Genomic DNA, 22,272 nt, shown 5'->3' on the forward strand with positions numbered 1-22,272 from the left:
TGTTAAAGTATAGATCATAAACCTTCTTGAAAACTAACAAACCGTGTTATTAGTCATCAAACAATTACAATTCATCTTATTTTCAGGAAGAGTCTATGTCAGAGCTTTGATTTAGCAAACTCCACATACTCAACTATCATTTAGTCTTTCACAATTGATAACACTCACGCGATATTTATGGGTTCAAAGTTTTAATCAGACACAAAGAAAGATAGGGGCTTATAGATTCGCCTCCCAACCTTTTACCTCAAGGGTAATGTCAACAATAATAGATCATGATGCTTTACATCGAATTGGATATATATATATATCAGAATCTTTCCAACACAATGTGCTTGCCAAAGGATAAAATGTAAAAAGGAAAGGTGAAGATCACCATGACTCTTGCATAAGGTAAAAGACAAGAATAAAAGATAGGCCCTTCGCAGAGGGAAGCAGAGGTTGCCATGCGCTTTTATAGTTGGATGCACAAAATCTTAATGCGAGGGAACGTCACTTTATATTGCCACTTGTGATAGGGACCTTTATTATGCAGTCCGTCGCTTTTATTGCTTCCATATCACAAGATCGTATAAAGCTTATTTTCTCCACACTAAAAGATCATACATATTTAGAGAGCAATTTTTATTGCATGCATCGATGACAACTTACTTGAAGGATCTTACTCAATCCATAGGTAGGTATGGTGGACTCTCATGGCAATACTGGTTTAAGGGATGTTTGGAAGCACAAGTAGTATCTCTACTTGGTGCAAAGAATTTGGCTAGCATGGGGGGGAAAGGCAAGCTCAACGTGTTGGGCGATCCATGACAATATACTTTATTTCGGATATAAGAAAACATAACCCATTACGTTGTCTTCCTTGTCCAACATCAACCTTTTAGCTTGTCATATTTTAATGAGTGCTCACAATTACAAAAGATGTCCAAGATAGTATATTTATATGTGAAATCTCTCTTCCTTCAATATTCTTTCATGAATTGTTCAAGTGACCAATACAATGTTTGCTAACCTTCAATAAATTTACCACCTCTACTTCTTATATGTAAAGTCATTACTCCCCATGGGATAAGCATATGAAACATGTATAATTTCAGATTTATGACATTCAAATCATTCAACCATTTACTCATAGGATATAAGTGAAGCACACGAGTAAATGACAAACTACTCCAAAAAGATATAAGTGAAGATCAATGAGTAGTTAAATAATTATGTAGCTATGTGAAGACTCTCTCTCATTTAGAATTTCAGATCTTGGTATTTTATTCAAACAGCAAGCAAAACAAAATAAAACGACATTTCAAGGATAGCACTCATCATGTGAAGAAGCAAAAACTTAGGCTCAACCGATACTAACCGATAATTGTTGAAGAAGAAAGGTGGGATGCCTACCGGGGCATCCCCAAGCTTAGATGCTTGAGACTTCTTGAAATATTATCTTGCGGTGCATTGGGCATCCCCAATCTTGAACTTTTGTGTCTCCTTAATTCCTTTTATATCACAGTTTCCTAAATCTCGAAAGCTTCATCCACACCAAACTCAACAAGAACTCGTGAGATAAGTTAGTATAAACCAATGCAAAAACCTTATCATTCTCTACTGTAACAAATCATTAAAATTATTATTCAACATTGCATACTAAATGCCTCTGCATATTTAATATTCCTATCCTCTAATAGAATCATTAAACAAGCAAACATAAGCAAACAATGCAAACATAACAGCAATCAGCCTAAGCAGGACAATCTGTGAAGAATGCATCAAGATCCATACTTCCCTAGCTCCAAAAATTATGAAAGAAAATTAACACTGTAGTAAATTTATCAGAGCTTAATATGCAAAAGGTCTCAACATTTTATCACATTCTGACTTTTCTAGGGAATTTTTGCAACAGCGGTAAACTTTCTGTTTTGAAACAGCAACATGTATACTTGCAAAATAAGCATGGTAAAGGCTATCCTTGACATTTTTATTGAAAATAAAGATGCAAAACATTATTCTAAATAACATTAAGAAAATACTAACAAAATAAAATGACGCTCCAAGCAAAACACATATCATGTGGTGAATAAAAATATAGCTCCAAGTAAAGTTACCGATGAACAAAGACAAAAGAGGGGATGCCATCCGGGGCATCCCCAAGCTTAGGCTCTTGGTTGTCCTTGAATATTACCTTCTGGTGCCTTGGGAATCCCCAAGCTTAGGCTCTTGCCACTCCTTATTCCATAGTCCATTGAATCTTTACCCAAAACTTGAAAACTTCACAACACAAAACTCAACAGAAAACTCGTAAGCTCCGTTAGTATAAGAAAATAAATCACCACTTAGGTACTGTTGTGAACTCATTATAAATTCATATTGGTGTAATATCTACTGTATTTAAACTTATCTATGGTTCATACCCTCCGATACTACTCATAGATTCATCAAAATAAGCAAACATCACATAGAAAACTGAATCTGTCAAAAACAGAACAGTCTGTAGTAATCTGTATCATTCGAATACTTCTGTAACTCGAAAAATTCTGAAATAAATTGGTGGACCTGAGGAATTTGTCTAGTAATCATCTGCAAAAAGAATCAACTAAATATCACTCTCCAGTAAAAAGTTTTAGCTAATCTCGTGAGTGCTAAAGTTTCTGTTTTTTACAGCAAGATCATAAAGACTTCACCCAAGTCTTCCCAAAGGTTCTACTTGGCACAAACACTAATTAAAACATAAAACCACATCTAAACAGAGGCTAGATTAATTATTTATTCCTAAAAAGAACCAAAAATCAAGAAACTAAAATAAAATTGGGTTGCCTCCCAATAAGCGCTATCGTTTAACGCCCCTAGCTAGGCATGATGATTTCAATGATGCTCACATAAGACATAAGAATTGAAACATAAAGAGAGCATCATGAAGAATATGAGTAGCACATTTAAGTCTAACCCACTTCCTATGCATAGGGATTTTGTGAGCAAACAACTTATGGGAACAAAAATCAACTAGCATAGGAAGGCAAAACAAGCATAACTTCAAAACTTTAAGCACATAGAGAGGAAACTTGATATTATTGCAATTCCTACAAGCATATATTCCTCCCTCATAATAATTTTCAGTAGCATCATGAATTAATTAAACCACATAACCAGCACATAAATCATTCTTTTCATGATCTACTTGCATAGAAATTTTACTACTTTCTACATAAGCAAAATTCTTCTCAATCGGAATAGTGGGAGTATCATAAGAAACTCGAATACTATAAATTGTTTCCACATTAAAAGAGTAATGTTCAGAAAAAGGGTAATCATAATCATGACAAGTTTTATAAATATAATCATCACTACTTTTTACAGCATAAGTGTCATCACAATAATCATCATAGGTAGCAACTTTGTTCTCATCATAATCAATTGAAACCTCTTCCGAAATAGTGGATTCATCACTAAATAAAGTCATGACCTCTCCAAATACATTTTTTATAATTATCACAATAAGATTCAACATCCTCCAAAATAGTGGGATCATTACTTCCTAAAGTTAACACTCTTCCAAACCCACTTTCATCAATATAATCATCATAAGTAGGAGGCATGCTATCATCATTATAAATTTGCATATCAAAACTTGGGAGACTAAAAATATCAGCTTCATTAAACGTAGCATCCCCAAGCTTAGGAAAAACATTAATTGCAGCAAATATATTCTCAAAAACATCATCTTCATCAAACATAGCATCCCCAAGCTTGGGCCTTTTCATATCATAAGCATAATCACTCTCATCATTAATAGTATGGATAGCACCAATAGTATAGCAACTATCATCATCACAATGAGTAATAGGAGCAACATCATTTGGGAGAGATACCTTTCTAACTTTGCTTCTCCGTCTTTTCTTTTTCTTCTTCACATCATGTGTGGGTTCAATCCTCTTTTTGGAGCTCCTTATTAATGAGATTGGTTGAATAGAAGGCTCCTCCTCGTTACCTGATTCATCATAAGAAATAATAGGAAAATATTGGGAAGTCTCTTCCCTTTCGTTAGTATTCTCTTCATCTTCTATTTGTTTTCTTTTCTTTATGTAATTGGCAATATAAGGATTTTCAATGCAATTCACCACACAATACATATAAATTTCTTCTAGATCAACATCGAGGAATTTCTCAAGGTTATATTCTGGAATATGCTTAGTTTTATGTTTCATTTCTTCATAACCCAAAAGCAAACTAAGTTCATTATGATGTGCAAGGGAAATCAAGTCATCACAATTTTTGGACACGATTCGATCATGAAACAATTCATTTGATATTTAAATGACCATGTTCATTTCAAAGTTCACAAGTATGGTGAAGAAATTTTAAATTTTCCGCACAAACATCTAGCCTTTCTTGCAACCATTTAGTTTCCAAATACTTATGCCTCTTGCAAAATCTATTTTCCCTAATTGGTGTGTATTTGCCAGCTCTATGCACTCCACAAAAATTTACATGCTTATAAGAGACATTCTCATCATGACTAGTGCAATCATCATTAGTACTATGGATATTCAAAGAGTTCGTACTAACAACATTGTAATCATGCTCATCATTCACATATTTTATGCCAAGCATTCTATGTAATTCCTCTTCTAGTACTTGAGCAAAATTTTCCTTCCCATCATTTTCACGAAAGACATTAAAAAGATGAAGCATATGAGGCAACCTTAATTCCATTTTTTTGTAGTTTTCTTTTATAAACTAAACTAGTGATAAAACAAGAAACTAAAAGATTCGATTGCAAGATCTAAAGATATACCTTCAAGCACTCACCTCCCCGGCAACGGCGCCAGAAAAGAGCTTGATGTGTACTACGCAACCTTATTCTTGTAGACATTGTTGGGCCTCCAAGTGCAGAGGTTTGTAGGACAGTAGCAAATTTCCCTCAAGTGGATGACCTAAGGTTTATCAATCCGTGGGAGGCGTAGGTTGAAGATGGTCTCTCTCAAACAACCTTGCAACCAAATAATAAAGAGTCTCTTGTGTCCCCAACACAGCCAATACAATGGTAAATTGTATAGGTGCACTAGTTCGGCGAAGAGATGGTGATACAAGTGCAATATGGATGGTAGATATAGGTTTTTGTAATATGAAAATATAAAAACAGCAAGGTAGCAAGTGGTAAAAGTGAGCGTAAACGGTATTGCAATGCTTTGAAACAAGGCCTAGGGTTCATACTTTCACTAGTGCAAGTTATCTCAACAATAATAACATAATTGGATCATATAACTATCCCTCAACATGCAACAAAGAGTCACTCCAAAGTCACTAATAGCGGAGAACAAACGAAGAGATTATTGTAGGGTACGAAACCACCTCAAAGTTATTCTTTCGGATCGATCTATTCAAGAGTTCGTACTAGAATAACACCTTAAGATACAAATCAACCAAAACCCTAATGTCACCTAGATACTCCAATGTCACCGCAAGTATCCGTGGGTATGATCATACGATATGCATCACACAATCTCAGATTCATCTATTCAACCAACACAAAGTACTTCAAAGAGTGCGCCAAAGTTTCTACCGGAGAGTCAAGACGAAAACGTGTGCCAACCCCTATGCATAACTTCACGAGGTCACGGAACCCGCAAGTTGATCACCAAAACATACATCAAGTGAATCACGTGATATCCCATTGTCACCACATATACGCACATGCAAGACATACATCAAGTGTTCTCAAATCCTTAAAGACTCAATCCAATAAGATAATTTCAAAGGGAAAACTCAATCCATCACAAGAGAGTAGAGGGGGGAAGAAACATCATAAGATCCAACTATAATAGCAAAGCTCGCGATACATCAAGATCGTACCACCTCAAGAACACGAGAGAGAGAGAGAGATCAAACACATAGCTACTGGTACATACCCTCAGCCCAGAGGGTGAACTACTCCCTCCTCGTCATGGAGAGCGCCGGGATGGTGAAGATGGCCACCGGTGAGGGATCCCCCCTCCGGCAGGGTGCCGTAACAGGGTCCCGATTGGTTTTTGGTGGCCAGAGGCTTACGGCGGCGGAACTCCCGATCTATTGTGTTCCCCGATGTTTTTAGGGTATATGGATATATAGGCGAAAGAAGTCGGTCAGGGGAGCCACGAGGGGCCCACGAGGGTGGGGGGCGCACCCAGGGGGGCAGGCGCGCCTCCCTGCCTCATGGCCACCTCGAAGCTTCCCTGACGTCTACTCCAAGTCTCCTTGATTGCTTCCGTTCCAAAAATAACTCTCCCGAAGGTTTCATTCCGTTTGGACTCCGTTTGATATTCCTTTTCTGCGAAACACTGAAATACGCAAAAAACAGCAATTTGGGCTGGGCCTCCGGTTAATAGGTTAGTCCCAAAAATAATATAAAAGTGCATAATAAAGCCCATAAACATCCAAAACAGATAATATAATAGCATGAATACTTCATAAATTATAGATACGTTGGAGACGTATCATTTTACTTGGCACAAACACTAATTAAAACAGAAAACCACATCTAACCAGAGGCTAGATGAATTATTTATTACTAAACAGGAACAAAAAGGAAGGAATAAAAATAAAATTGGGTTGCCTCCCAACAAGCGCTATCGTTTAACGCCCCTAGCTAGGCATAAAAACAAGAATAGATCTAAGTATCATCATCTTTTGTATGCAATCCATAAGTGGCTCTCATAATAGATTCATAAGGTAATTTAATTTTATTCCTAGGGAAGTGTTCCATGCCTTTCCTTAATGGAAATTGGAATCTAATATTCCCTTCTTTCATATCAATAACTGCCCCAATCGTTCTAAGGAAAGGTCTACCAAGAATAATAGGACATGTAGGATTGCAATCTATATCAAGAACAATAAAATCTATGGGCACATAATTCCTATTTGCAAAAATAAGAACTTCATTAATCCTTCCCATAGGTTTCTTAATGGTGGAATCCGCAAGGTGCAAGTTTAAAGAACAATCATCAAATTCACGGAAACCTCATCACATAAAGTTTTTGGAATCGTGGAAACACTAGCACCCAAATCACATAAATCATAGCATTCATGATCTTTAATCTTAATTTTAATAGTAGGTTCCCACTCATCATAAAGTTTTCTAGGGATAGAAACTTCTAATTCAAGTTTTTCTTCATAAGATTGCATTAAAGCATCAACGATATGTTTGGTAAAAGCTTTATTTTGACTATAAGCATGCGAAGAATTTAACACGGATTGCAACAAGGAAATACAATCTATTAAAGAACAATTATCATAATTAAATTCCTTGAAATCCAAAATAGTGGGTTCATTGCTATGTAAAGTTTTGACTTCTTCAATCCCACTTTTACCAATTTTTGCATCAAGATCTTAAAACTCTGAATTATTGGGACGCCTTGTAACTAAAGTTGACTCATCTCCAGTCCCATCATTATCAAGATTCATATTGTAAAAAAAAGATTTAATAGGAGACACATCAATCACTTTTAGATCTTCATCCTTATTACCTTCTAGATCTTCCGGTTTAGCGGCCATCTTATTAACTAAGGTGGCCTGCTTATCTGAAATTTGGGCTATTAATTTTTCAAGATGAGCAAAATGAGATTTCAAACCATAAAATTCCTTGGACATATCATCAAGCTCTTTATTCATGCACTCCATAAAGCCTTTTTGTTCTTTAAACTCATTTCTAAAGAAATTATTATGCTCAAATTGCAAAGTCATAAAGCTTCTGACGTTGTTTTCAATTTCTGCCAATCTTTTAAGGTGAGGAACACCATTTTTAGGCAGGGCCATAAGGGCAAACAGGCAACAAGAAGCAAGCTGAGAAGAGGCGAATGGAAAAGAGGGCAAATAAAACGGCAAGGGTGAAGTGGGGGAGAGGAAAATGAGAGGCAAATGGCAAATAATGCAATGCGAGGGATAAGAGTTTGTGATGGGTACTTGGTATGTCTTGACTTGTGCGTAGACCTCCGCGGCAACGGCGCCAGAAATCCTTCTTTCTACCTATTGAGCATGCGTTGGTTTTCCCTTGAAGAGGAAAGGGTGATGCAGCAAAGTAGCGTAAGTATTTTTCCCTCAGTTTTTGAGAACCAAGGTATCAATCCAGTAGGAGGCTACACGTTGCACAAACAAATAAGAACCTTGCAACCAACGCGATAAAAGGGTTGTCAATCCCTTCACGACCACTTGCAAAAGTGAGATCTGATAGATATAATAAGATAAATATTTTTGGTATTTTTGTTATATAGATTGGAAAGTAAAGATTGCAAAATAAACGGCGACAGAAATTGGCGAGTTGGTGGGAGATTAATATAATGGAAAATAGACCCGGGGGCCATAGGTTTCACTAGTGGCTTCTCTCAAGATAGCATAAACATTACGGTGGGTGAACAAATTACTGTCGAGCAATTGATAGAAAAGTGCATAATTATGAGAATATCTAGGCATGATCATGTACATAGACATCACATCCGCGACAAGTAGACCGAAACGATTCTGCATCTACTACTATTACTCCACACATCGACCGCTATCCAGCATGCATCTAGAGTATTAAGTTCATAAGAACAGAGTAACGCATTAGGCAAGATGACATGATGTAGAGGGATAAACTCAAGCAATATGATATAAACCCCATCTTTTTATCCTCGATGGCAACAATACAATACGTGCCTTGCTGCCCCTGCTGTCACTGGGAAAGGACACCGCAAGATTGAACACAAAGCTAAGCACTTCTCCCATTGCAAGAAAGATCAATCTAGTAGGCCAAACCAAACTGATAATTCGAAGAGACTTGCAAAGATAACAAATCATACATAAAAGAATTCAGAGGAGATTCAAATATTGTTCATAGATAATCTTGATCACAAACCCACAATTCATCGGATCTCGACAAACACACCGCAAAAAGAATTACATCGAATAGATCTCCAAGAAGATCGAGGAGAACTTTGTATTGAGATCCAAAGAGAGAGAAGAAGCCATCCAGCTAATAACTATGGACCCAAAGGTCTGAGGTAAACTACTTACACATCATCGGAGAGGCTATGGTGTTGATGTAGAAGCCCTCCGTGAGCAATTCCCCCTCCGCCGGAGCGCCGGAAAAGGCCCCAAGATGGGATCTCACGGGTACAGAAGGTTGCGGCGGTGGAAATAGGGTTTCGTGGTGCTCTCGGATGTTTTCGGGGTATATGAGTATATATAGGCGAAAGAAGTCGGTTGGGGGAGCCACAAGGGGCCCACGAGGGTGGGGGATGCGCCTCCCTGCCTCGTGGCCACCTCGTCACTTCCTTGACGTCCACTCCAAGTCTCCTGGATTGCGTTTGTTCCAAAAATAACTCTCCCGAAGGTTTCATTCCGTTGGATATTCCTTTTCTGCGAAACACTGAAATAGGCAAAAAAACAACAATTTGTACTGGGCCTCCGGTTAGTAGGTTAGTCCCAAAAATAATATAAAAGTGTATAATAAAGCCCATTAAACATCCAAAACAGATAATATAATAGCATGGAACAATAAAAAATTATAGATACGTTGGAGACGTATCATGCACGATGAAACTTTATTTGTGATGTAATTAAACCGTCCTCCTCAACTAGCGAAGATCTCTCTAGATAGGGCATTTTGGGTACGATGAACTTTGTGTTATTTATGCTTATGATATGTTGCTTCTATTTTTTCCAAGTCTGTCTCCTTCTGTTGCTCAACTATATATGTTGCATATCATCGACTCATGTGACGATGCAGGTGCATAGATCATCGATGACGAAAAAGTGCTACGCCAGGAGTGTACGACGAGTGGCCAGAGTGTCAGGCCCAGGTGTACCGGTTTCCGAGCGACATCCAGTAGTTAGTTTAGGTTCATGCTAGTGCGAGAGAGGGATACGAACCGACGCCTCAAGAAGTACTACATTATGTATGATGAGACATGTCATGTAACTTGTATAGCTATATCGTGATTATGATGTGACGACATGATTTGTGTTTAATGATATTATGAGACTATTATGTATATGATATGATGAGCATATTGCATGTTTATGATATGATTAGCATACTGTATAAAACCTATACAAAAACATCGCAAATATGCAGCAAAAAATATATATGAGAAAATATAGTAGTAGCGCTCTTTAGCGCTGGACACGAAAACACTACTGCTAAAGCACTTAGCAGTAGCACTGGTATTGAAAGCGCTACTGCTAAGTTGGAATAGCAGTAGCGCATGTCAAAATGCACTACTGTTAAACATTAGCTATAGCGCCGTATCAGTAGTGCGGGTACCCGCGCTACTGATACACTAAATACCCGCGCTACTGATACACTAAATACCCGCGCTACTGCTAGGCTTTTCCCTAGTAGTGTTCTGTCACTCTAGCAACCCATCATCTAATAACTACTCCACAATGCATTCCCTTAGGCCCAAATATGGTGAAGTGTCATGTAGTCGATGTTCACATAACACCACTAAGGGAAACAACAATATACATATCATCAAAATATAAAACGAATACCAAATTCACATGATTACTTATGACAAGACTTCTCCCATGTCCTTATGAACAAAAGTAACTACTCACAAATCATATTCATGTTCAAGATCAGAGGGGTATTGAATAGCATAATGGATCTGAACATATAATCTTCCACCAAATAAACCAACTAGCATCACCTACGAGATGTAATCAACACTACTACCAACCCACAGGTACCAATATGAGGTTTTGGTACAAAGATTGAATACAAGAGATGAACTAGGGTTTGAGATGAGATGGTGATGGTGAAGATGTTGATGAAGATTGATCCTCCCACGGTGAGAGGGTTGTTGGTGATGACAATGGCTTTGATTTCCCCCTCCCAGAGGGAAGTGTCCCCGGTGGTATCACTTCGTCGGAGAGAAAAAGTGTTCCTGCCCAAGTTCCGCCTCGAGATGACGACGCTTCGTCCTGAAAGTCCTCTCTTTATTTTTTCTAGGGAAAATTGGCTTATATACCAGAAGATGGGCACTGGAGGCTGGCCAGGGGCCCCATGAGCCACCCCTGGGCGCACCCTCGTGCCTCGTGGGCACCTGGGTAGCCCCCTATGGTATTTCTTTCTTCTAGTATTTTTATTTATTCCAAAATAAATCTCCGCGATCAGCTCATTTGAAGATGTGGGTATCTCTGACATAGCTTTTTCAGCTCCAGAATTCCAGCTGCCGACAATCTCCCTCTTCATGTAAATCTTGCAAATTAAGAGAGAAAAGGCATCAGAATTGCTCCACAAAGTGTTATATTGGTTAAAAACATTATAAATAATAGTGGAAAAACATGATACAAAATGAACGTATCAAAGACAAGGGAACTGCCCTTATAGCCTGGGATAAAGTATGTCAACCCAAAGACAGAGGAGGCTTAGGTGTACTTGATATTTCAACTCATAACAAATGCCTACTCATGAAATATCTTCACAAGTTTCTCAATCAACATGATGTTCCTTGTGTCAAGCTCATTTGGGAATCTTATTCCGAATAAAGTTATTAATACCACACCATAGGGCTCTTTCTGGTGGAGAAGTATTATTAAGTTGATACCCGAGTTCAAAGAAGTTGCTATGCCTAAAGTTGGCTCTGGTGATATAGTCATGTTTTGGCAAGATAACTGGTTTAATGGCACTCAACTATACTCTTTCAGTATGAATGAACTTATATCTGTCAAAGATCTCGCTATGACTAATGACCTAATTGAGCACTTTCACACTCCACTGTCTGTTGAAGCTTACGAGCAATATTAGCAGTTGATCACCATTATTCAGACAGATGGGGCTACCCCTGGTAGAATACAAATTATTCCTCAAAAAGGATGTGTCACCATTTACAAAAACAAGAGAATGCCCCTTCAGTTTTTAGAACGATTTGGAAAAGTGCTACAATGCCGAGATACAAAATTTTCATATGGTTTATGCTTCATGACAGAGTGAATGCCAGGAATCTTCTTCAAATGAAAAATTTCTTTCTACCCAGCTATAAGTGTGAACTGTGCAGTAGCTCTTCTGAGGAAACAACTCTTGATCTTTTCTGGGATTGTTCTTTCTCCCTCAGATGCAGGGACTCACTCATTCATGACAGGAAGAGGGGAATCAATGTTCTAGATGAGACAGTGATCATGGATGTAGCGACCAGACCTCAAATGGTCTGTGCTGCTGTGCACCAGTGTCATCCCTGGATCAGTAATGCTGACACGCACAGTACAAATGGAGGATTTATAACAGAGTAGCAATCACACACTTATTACATCGAATATCTCCAAAGAGATTAAGTATGATAAATATGGCTTAAGGCAATCTAAAACGATAACATCGGAAGACTTGGAAGATAAGTGAGTCCATCAACTCCAGCGGCATCACTGAGTATAAGACCACGACCTAAGGCACCTTACTCGTCGTCTGAAAAGTCTGCAACATGAAACGTTGCAGCCCGGAAACGGGTCAGCACATGGAATATGCTGGCAAAGTAACACATAGAGAATAATGAACAACAATAATGCTATACTACATGCATATATGGCTGGTGGAAAGCTCTATGGTTACTGTTTTGCGAAAAGCCAATTTTTCCCTATTTCAAAGGAATAAATTTATTTAACTATCATGGTGGTTGTTAAACATTGAGATGGTTGACAGCATCTCAATCCCAATTAAGCATCATCATTAACCCAACAAAATTAATTAAAAGTAACATGGTGATGAGATTCAAATGATAATCCAGGTACTAGATACTCAAGTTGTCCATAACCGGGGACACGGCTAACCATGATTAGTTTGTACACTCTGCAGAGGTTTGCGCACTTTTCCCCACAAGACTCGATCGCCTCCGCTTGATTCTCGCACTGCATGATGTTTGAGAAACGGATGACCGAGACACAATCTTTCAGGAACAATCACTCTTTACTCCGGGTGGACCGGTATACCTACTTTCCCCTACATCTGCTAGCCCACCTCTTCAAGAGATCATGTAACCTACTCAACTATGCTAGAGCCCATAATAGCTTGTGGCTGCACACGGAAGTTTCTAGCATGAATAATCTTATGATCCCTTTGAGCCTGGGTGGCGGTCCTTATACAAACAGACAACACTGGATTCTCCAGGTGCCTCAATCCACCCAGATGTGAGTTTTAGTTGCCACCTTAAGTAAACCATTATTAACAATCTCACATCTGTCATGAATATCACTCAAACCCAATCCACGTCTACGAGCATAGCATGGCAATATAATAGCAACGTAGAAGTAACTCCCAAGGGTTTGACAAAAGAACAGGTAATAGGTACTACCTCAACTACTTCCCAATACCCACAATTTAATTAGATCCTAATCATGCAATGTTTGAGGAATAGATCTAATGCAATAAAAACTGGGATTGGAAAGGTATGATCAAAGTGTTACTTGCCTTGCTGATGATCCGCGAAACCTAGCGATTCGAAGTAACAAGCGGCACACTCCGGGTACTCTATCGCAAACAAACAAGAAAACAATAAGTACTCATCTAATGCACAGGTAAAACTCGAATGAAAGATCCAACCAGAAAGTTCAACTTAAGAACTCCGGTTTGTAAAAAGAATCAACTCGAACGAAGCAACGAAAGTCAAACGGCGAAAGAAACACGCTTCGTTTACTAATCTGGATCTAGGTCAAATTTTTCAGTAGCAAAAACTTGTTTGAGTAGGTTAAACGGAAAGAGAATTTCGAGACGAAACTCTAGGCGCTTGAATCGCCTGATTCCGATAAACAAGTGAAAAGTTAAACAGAAACGAAGATTCGATCAGAAATCGAATCTGAAATAATCGCGAAAAAATCCGACGAAAAAGAAAAACGGACGAACGGTTAAAGAACGGACGTTCGTTAACAGAGAAAATCCGACGAACGCGTTCGTTAAAACGAACGAGTCGGTGAACGCTCGCAAAAATAACAAAACCGAAAAAAAACCGATCTAGGTTTTTTTTTAAAACGAACGGTTTTTTTAAAACAAAACCGGCAACGAACGGCGGCGAGGTATACCTCGTCGGGGCGGCTCCGGCGGGGCTCCGGCGAGGGGCGGCGGGGCTCGGCGGGCTCGGGGGAGGGCGAGGGGGCGGCGTGCGGCGGCGAACGGCGGCGGCCTTCGGGCGTCGGGCTCCGGCTCCGGCGGCTCGGGGCGGGGCAAGTGCGGGCGGCGGCGGGGTGAGAAGAGGGGGGGTATATATATGGGGGGGTGGAGGTGGCTTGGGGAAGGGGGCGGCCGGCGGCTCCCGTGCTGGCCACGGACTCGGGCGGCGGCGGCGTCGTGCTGGGGGAGGAGACGGGGCGCGGGCGGCTGGGCCTCGGCTGGGCTTTGGCCCGGTCGGGCGGCGCGCAGTTTTTTTTAAATACGTTCCGTGGAAAAAAATTCGTAGAAAAATAAATAAAAGTCCAAAAAGATAAAATAAATTTTCCCATCTAGTTAGAAAATCTAGAATAGGGTGAACATTTTTTTGACACAAAAATAATTTTTTGAAAACATGCAATATTTTTAATGCAATTAAAATTGCAAATAAAATCCAATTAAATTCCAATAAATGATTTTAACACTTTTCCTCCAGTATTTCAATTGTTTTGGAGAAGTCATATTTTCTCCTCTCGTTTATTTTTAAAATGAAATATTTTTCCAGAGAGAAAATAACTAAAACCAAAATCCTCGTTTTATAATTTGATGAAAATCAAATATGAAAATTCGAGAAAATCCCCAACTCTCTCCGAGGGTCCTTGAGTTGCTTAGGATTTATCGAGGATTTGTCAAAATGCAATAAAATATGATATGCAATGATGATCTATGTATAACATACAAAATTGAAAATTTGGGATGTTACAATGGAAGACTCTTATCCATCCCAATTTTCAATGAACATTGTCATCATGGGATGTGATACATCTCTAACGTATCTATAATTTTTTATTGTTCCATGCTGTTATATTATCAATCTTGGATGTTTTATAATCATTTTATATCATTTTTGGTTCTAACTTATTGACATAGTGCCAAGTGCCAGTTGCTGTTTTCTGCATGTTTTTTACATCGCAGGAAATCAATACCAAACGGAGTCCAAATGCAACGAAACTTCACAAAGAATTTTTTTGGACCAGAAGACACCTAATGGGCCAAGGCTACGCCTGGGGGGTGCTCCGAGGGGAGCACAACCCACCAGGGCGCGCCAGGAGGCCCACGTGCGCCTTGGTGGGAGGTGCCCACCTCGGGTGTCCCCCGGAGCGCCTCTTTGCTCTATAAATACCCCAATATTCCAGAAACCCAAGGGGAGTCGACGAAAATCAATTCCAGCTGCCGCAGAGTCCAGAACCACCAGATCCAATCTAGACACCATCACAGAGGGGTTCACCACTTCCATTGGTGCCTCTCTGATGATGCGTGAGTAGTTCTTTGTAGACCTTTGGGTCCGTAGTTAGTAGCTAGATGGCTTCCTCTCCCTCGCTGGATTCTCAATACAATGGTCTCTTGGAGATCCATATGATGTAACTCTTTTTGCGGTGTGTTTGTTGGGATCCGATGAACTTTGAGTTTATGATCAGATCTATCTTTTTATATCCATGAAAGTTATTTGAGTTTCTTTGATCTCTTATATGCATGATTGCTTATAGCCTTGTATTTCTTCTCTGATATTTCGGTTTTGTTTGGCCAACTTGATCTATTTATCTTGCAATGGGAAGAGGTGCTTTGTAGCGGGTTCGATCTTACGATGTTTGATCCCAGTGACAGAAGGGGAACCGACTCGTATGTATCGTTGCTACTAAGGATAAAACGATGGGGTCTATCTCTACATAGATAGATCTTGTCTACATCATGTCATTGTTCTTATTGCATTACTCCGTTTCTTCATGAACTTAATACACTAGACACCGCATGTTGGACATCGGTCGATGTGTGGAGTAATAGTAGTAGATGCAGGCAGGAGTCGGTCTACTAATCTTGGACGTGATGCCTATATAATGATCATTGCCTGGATATCGTCATGATTATTTGAAGTTCTATCAATTGCCCAACAGTAATTTGTTTACCCACCATTTGCTATTTTCTCGAGAGAAGCCACTAGTGAAACCTACGGCCCCCGGGTCTCTTTCTCATATTATTTGTCTTTGCGGTCTATTTTATTTGACTTTTATTTTCAGATCTATTAAACCAAAAATACAAAAATACCTTGCTGCAATTTATTTTATTTGGCGTTCGGTCTATTAATATGTACAACTCTCTCACGTCGTTTGCCAATTTCTGGCGCCGCTACCGAAATGGATTGACAACCCCTTTTACACGTCAGGTTGATTGTATTTGTTATTTGTGTGTAGGTGCTGTTTACGTTGTGTTGCTTAGTTCTCCTACTAGTTCGATAACCTTGGTTTCATCACTGAGGGAAATACCTACCACTGCTGTGCTGCATCAGCCCTGCCTCTTTGGGGAAATACCGACGTAGTTCTAGGAGACATCAAAAGGAACTTTCTGGCGCCGTTGCCAGGGAGGATCTTCAACATATACCAGGTTCCTAATCACAAATCTTATCTCCTCGCAATATACATTATTTGCCATTTGCCTCTCGTTTTCCTCTCCCCACTTCACAAAAATTTGCCATTTTATTCACCCCTCTTTTTCGTTCGCCGTTTTCTTGCCGGATCTGTTTTTGAATTAAATCTTGTTGTGTAATCATCATGACTCAAGAGAACACCAAGTTATGTGATTTATCAAATACCAACAATAATGATTTTATTGGCACTCCGATTGCTCCTCCCGCCACTAGTGCGGAGTCTTGTGATATTAATACTGCTTTGCTGAATCTTGTTATGAAAGATCAATTTTCCGGTAATCCTAACGAGGATGCCGCGTCACATCTTAATACCTTCGTGGAATATGAGATATTCAAAATAAAAAAGATGTGGACAATGATGTTGTGAAGATGAAATTATTTCCGTTTCCTTTGCGTGATTCTGCAAAAATTTGGTTCTCTTCTTTGCCTCGCAATAGTATCGATTCTTGGAATAAGTGCAAAGATGCTTTTATCACTAAGTATTTTCCGCCCGCAAAAATTATTTCCCTTAGAACCCATATCATGAATTTCAAGCAACTTGAACATGAGCATGTTGCATTGGGAAAGGATGAAAATGATGCTAAGGAATTGCCCAACTCATGGGTTAAATCTTTGGATGACCATACAATTTTTTATGCGGGACTGAATTTGTTTCTCGTAATCTTTTAGATTCCGCCGCGGGTGGTACTTTTATGGAAATTACTTTGGATGAAGCCACTAAATTGCTTGATAATATTATGGCAAATTATTCTCAATGGCATACCGAAAGAGCTCCTACTAGTAAAAAGGTTAATTCGGTTGAAGAAATTTCTTCTTTGAGTGAAAAAGTTGATGCTCTTATGAAATTGGTTGCTAGTAAAAGTGCTCCTATTGATTTTAATTATATGCCTTTGTCTAATTTGATTGAGCAAAATAGTGATGCTGTAGATGTGAATTTTATCTCTCGAAATAATTTCAATAACAATGCTTATAGAGGTAATTTTAATGATTGGCCTTTTCCTAGTAATTCCTCTAATAATTATGGTAATCCCTATGGAAATCAATCTTATAATAATAATAGGAACACCTCTGATCTTGAGAATAATATTAAAGAATTTATCAATAGATTTTTTTTTCAACACTACCATAGAAGAAAAGTTGAATAAGATTGATGATTTGTCTAGAAGTGTTGATAGAATTTCTCATGAGGTGGAAAATCTCAAGATGAAATTTTTTGTGCCTAAGGTTGATGAATCAATTAAAGCTCTTTATGTTTCTATGGATGAAAGTAAGAAAAGAACCGCTATGCTTAGAGCTAAAACAGAATTTTTAGAAAAAGCGTTTTCTAGTGATTACTTTCGCAAAAGTGATGAAGATCTTAAAATGATTGGTGTTTCTTCTATTGATTCCTTGTTTAGTAAAGTCAAGATTGATGAAAAAGGGATTGGAGAAGAGTCAACTTTAGCTAGAAGGCGTCCCGATAATTTGGAGGGTGAAAATCTTGTTGAGAAAATCGATAGAAGTGGGTTAGAGGTCAAGACTTTAACTAGTGATGTGCCCACTCTTTTGGATTACAAAGACTTTAATCATGATAGTTTCTCTTTGATTGATTGTATTTCTTTTTTGCAATCCATGATAAATTCACCCCATGCTTATGAGCAAAATAAAGCTTTTACTAAACACATTGTTGATGCTATAATGAAAGCTTTAGAAGAAAAATTGGAATTAGAAGTATCAATTCCTAGAAAATTGCATGATGAATGGGAACCTACCATCAAAGTCAAGATTAAAAATTATGAGTGTTTTGCTTTGTGTGACTTGGGTGCTAGTGTTTCCACAATTCCGAAATCTTTATGTGATGTGCTTGGTCTTACCGATCTTGAAGAATGCTCTTTAAATTTGCACTTGGCGGATTCTACTATTAAAAAGCCTATGGGAAGAATTAATGATGTTCTTATTTTTGCAAATAGGAATTAGGTGCCCATAGATTTCATTGTTCTTGATATTGATTGCAATCCGTCTTGTCCAGTTATTCTCGGTAGACCATTTTTACGCACTATTGGTGCCGTGATTGATATGAAAGAAGGCAATATTAAGTTCCAATTTCCTTTGAGTAAAGGTATGGAACACTTCCCTAGAACAAGAATTAGGCCACCATATGAATCAATCATGATGGCATCTTATGGATCTCGAAACAAAGATGACAAAACTTAGACCCTTGCTTTATGCCTAGCTAAGGGCGTAAAACTATAGCGCTTGTTGGGAGGCAACCCAATGAATAAAATTTATTTTTGCTTTTTGCTTTCTGTTCTTGAGTGTTGGCACAATTATGCTACTGTTATGATTGTGTTTTTTGTGTTTTAATTAGTATTTGTGCCAAGTAAAGCCTTTAGGATCTTCTTGGGTAATAGTTGTTTGATCTTACTGAAAAACAGAAACTTATGCACTCACGAAAATAATTTTAATAAATCAAAGAAACGTTCTTTTGACCTGATTCTTTTTGCATAAGATTAATATACAAATTTCTCAGGTTTTCCTAAGTTTTCATAATTTTTGGAGTTTTAAAAGTATTCAAAATATCCAGATTGCTACAGACTGTTCTGTTTTTGACAGATTCTGTTTTATTTGCGTTGTGTGCTTGTTTTGATGGCTCTATGGTTTTCTTTGACGAGTTTTTGCCATAGAAAAGTTGGAATACAGTAGATATAATGCAAAAACAAAATATGAATTGGTTTCCAACAGTACTTATAGTAGTGATTTATTTTCTTATACTAACGGATCTCACGAAGGTTTTGTTGAGTTTTGTGTGATTGAAGTTTTCAAGTTTTGGGTTATCTTACGATGGATGAAGGAATAAGGAGTAAGAAGAGCCTAAGCTTGAGGATGCCCCGGCATCCCAAGATATTATCCAAAATAAGCAAGCAACTAAGCTCGGGGATGCCCCGAGTGGCATCCCCTCTTTCTTCTAACGACCATCGGTATTTTACTCGAAGCTATATTTTTATTTGTCACATACTATGAGTTTTGCTTGGAGCGTCTTGTATGATATGAGTCTTTGCTTGTTTTATTTTGTGTTTTTAGTCTTGATCCCTTGCTGGACACACCTATTTGAGAGAGCCAAAATTATGTCATGACTTGTTAGAATTGCTCTCTATGCTTCACTTAATTTTTTTAATGAGCTATGGACTTGCTCTAGTGCTTCACTTATATCTTTTTGAGCACAGTGTGCTTTAGTATTTTTGAAGAAATGCTCTCTTGCTTCACTTAGATTTATTTGAGAGTTAGTAAAATTTTCAAGAAATTCTCTCTTGCTTCACTTAAATTAATTTGAGAGAAAGAAATATTATGCTCATGATCTTCACTTATATTTGTTTGAGCTTATGAAAAGCAACATATGAAAGTTAGTCCCAAAGTGATGGATATCCAAGAAGGATATAATAAAAACTTTCATGAAGATCATTGGACAAAATAAACTTGATTCTTAGTAATAGTTTTGAGATATGATGATGTGATATGTGAGTTATGTTGATGAGTAATTTTGATTTAGTAAGAATATTGGTGTTAAGGTTTGTGACTCCCTATGCAAGCATGAAAGTCAATAATTATGCAATGAAATTATATCCTACTTGTGGTGCATTATTCGGTGTTAATTATGCTTAATGCTCGCTTATGAGATTATTTGTTTCTTGGTCGGTCGCTTCTCAATCCTAGCCTTCATTTTGCACTAAGTATGATCACTACTTGTGCATCCAAAAACCTTTAAACTAGTTTTGCCACATGAGTCCACTATATCTACCTATATGCGGTATTCTTTTGCCGTTCTAAGCAAATTTGTATGTGCCATCTCTAATTTTCAAAATAAACTTCTCTTTTGTGTGTTTATACTACTCGCGGAGCGGTGAGGGGTGGCTAATATTTTCCATGCTAGATGTGTTATTCTCACGATGAGTGTTTATTCACTTGTCATTGCACGAGAGTAAGGCAAAGGTATTAGGGATGCCCAGTTCCGAAATGAAAAATGAATTTACTTTATGTTTTCAAATAATAAATTCCATGGAAAGTGTTGGTATGGAAGGCAACCGTGGATACGGCTAGCCATGGAAAGTGAAAGTATGGTGGAAAAAGGAATAAACTTTATTTTCTATTTGGGGACCGCCTATGATATATCTAGCATGAAAAGTGTTGGGAACTCTAAGTCATTTTCGTTGGTGGGAAAGACACACCTCCCAAAATATTTTTATCTCTCAATTTTCGCTTTGAGCTCTGGCACCTCTACAAATCCCTACTTCCCTCTGCGAAGGGCCTTTCTTTTACTTTATGCAATTTTTATTTTGAATTTGAGTCTCCATCTTCTCTTATAAAAGCACCAACTAGGAGGCAATATGATCATACTTGAGTATTGAGTGTAGTTAATATGCGAGTGTGTTTGATGAATGGATCAATGATTGAGCATGATGGGCTAGGGATAGCTTATATTAGCGTTGATATTTTGAAAGACGTGGTTGCTTGTTGATATGCTTGAGTATTTAAATTATCATGTCAAAACTAGACTATTGTTTTGAATCACTTAAAAGTCCAAATGTTCATGCTATAAAGAAAAGAATATGATATGACATATTAGGTAGCATTCCACATCAAAAATTTTGTTTTTATCACTTACCTACTCGAGGACGAGTAGGAGTTAAGCTTGTGGGTGCTGATACGTCTCCAACATATCTATAATTATTGATTGTTCCATGCTATTATATTATCAATCTTGGATGTTTTATAATCATTTTATAGTCGTTTTATATCATTTTTTGGTACTAACCTATCGACATAGTGCCAAGTGCCAGTTGCTGTTTTCTGCATGTTTTTTACATCGCAGGAAATCAATACCAAACGGAGTCCAAATGCAACGAAAGATCACGGAGAATTTTTTTGGACCATAAGGCACCTAATGGGCCAAGGCTACACCTGGGGGGTGCTCCGAGGGGACTACAACCCACCAGGGCGCGCCAGGAGGCCCACGCACGCCCTGGTGGGTTGTGCCCACCTCGGGTGCCCCCGGACCGCCTCTTTGTTCTATAAATACCCCAATATTCCAGAAACCCTAGGGGAGTCGACGAAAATCAATTCCAGCCGCCGCAGAGTCCAGAACCACCAGATCCAATCTAGACACCATCACGGAGGGGTTCACCACTTCCATTGGTGCCTCTCCGATGACGCGTGAGTATTTCTTTGTAGACCTTCGGGTCCGTAGTTAGTAGCTAGATGGCTTCCTCTCTCTCGCTGGATTCTCAATACAATGGTCTCTTGGAGATCCATATGATGTAACTCTTTTTGCGGTGTGTTTGTTGGGATCCGATGAACTTTGAGTTTATGATCAGATCTATCTTTTTATTTCCATGAAAGTTATTTGAGTTTCTTTGATCTCTTATATGCATGATTGCTTATTACCTCGTATTTCTTCTCCGATATTTGGGTTTTGTTTGGCCAACTTGATCTATTTATCTTGCAATGGGAAGAGATGCTTTGTAGTGGGTTCGATCTTACAGTGCTTGATCCCAGTGATAGAAGGGGAACCGACACATATGTATCATTGCTACTAAGGATAAAACGATGGGGTCTATCTCTACATAGATATATCTTCTCTATATCATGTCATCGTTCTTATTGCATTACTCCGGTTCTTCATGAACTTAATACACTAGATGCATGCTGGATAACGGTCGATGTGTGGAGTAATAGT

The sequence above is a fragment of the Triticum aestivum genome, chromosome 5D, assembly GCF_018294505.1.
Source record: "Triticum aestivum cultivar Chinese Spring chromosome 5D, IWGSC CS RefSeq v2.1, whole genome shotgun sequence".
NCBI classification, from domain to species: Eukaryota; Viridiplantae; Streptophyta; class Magnoliopsida; order Poales; family Poaceae; genus Triticum; species Triticum aestivum.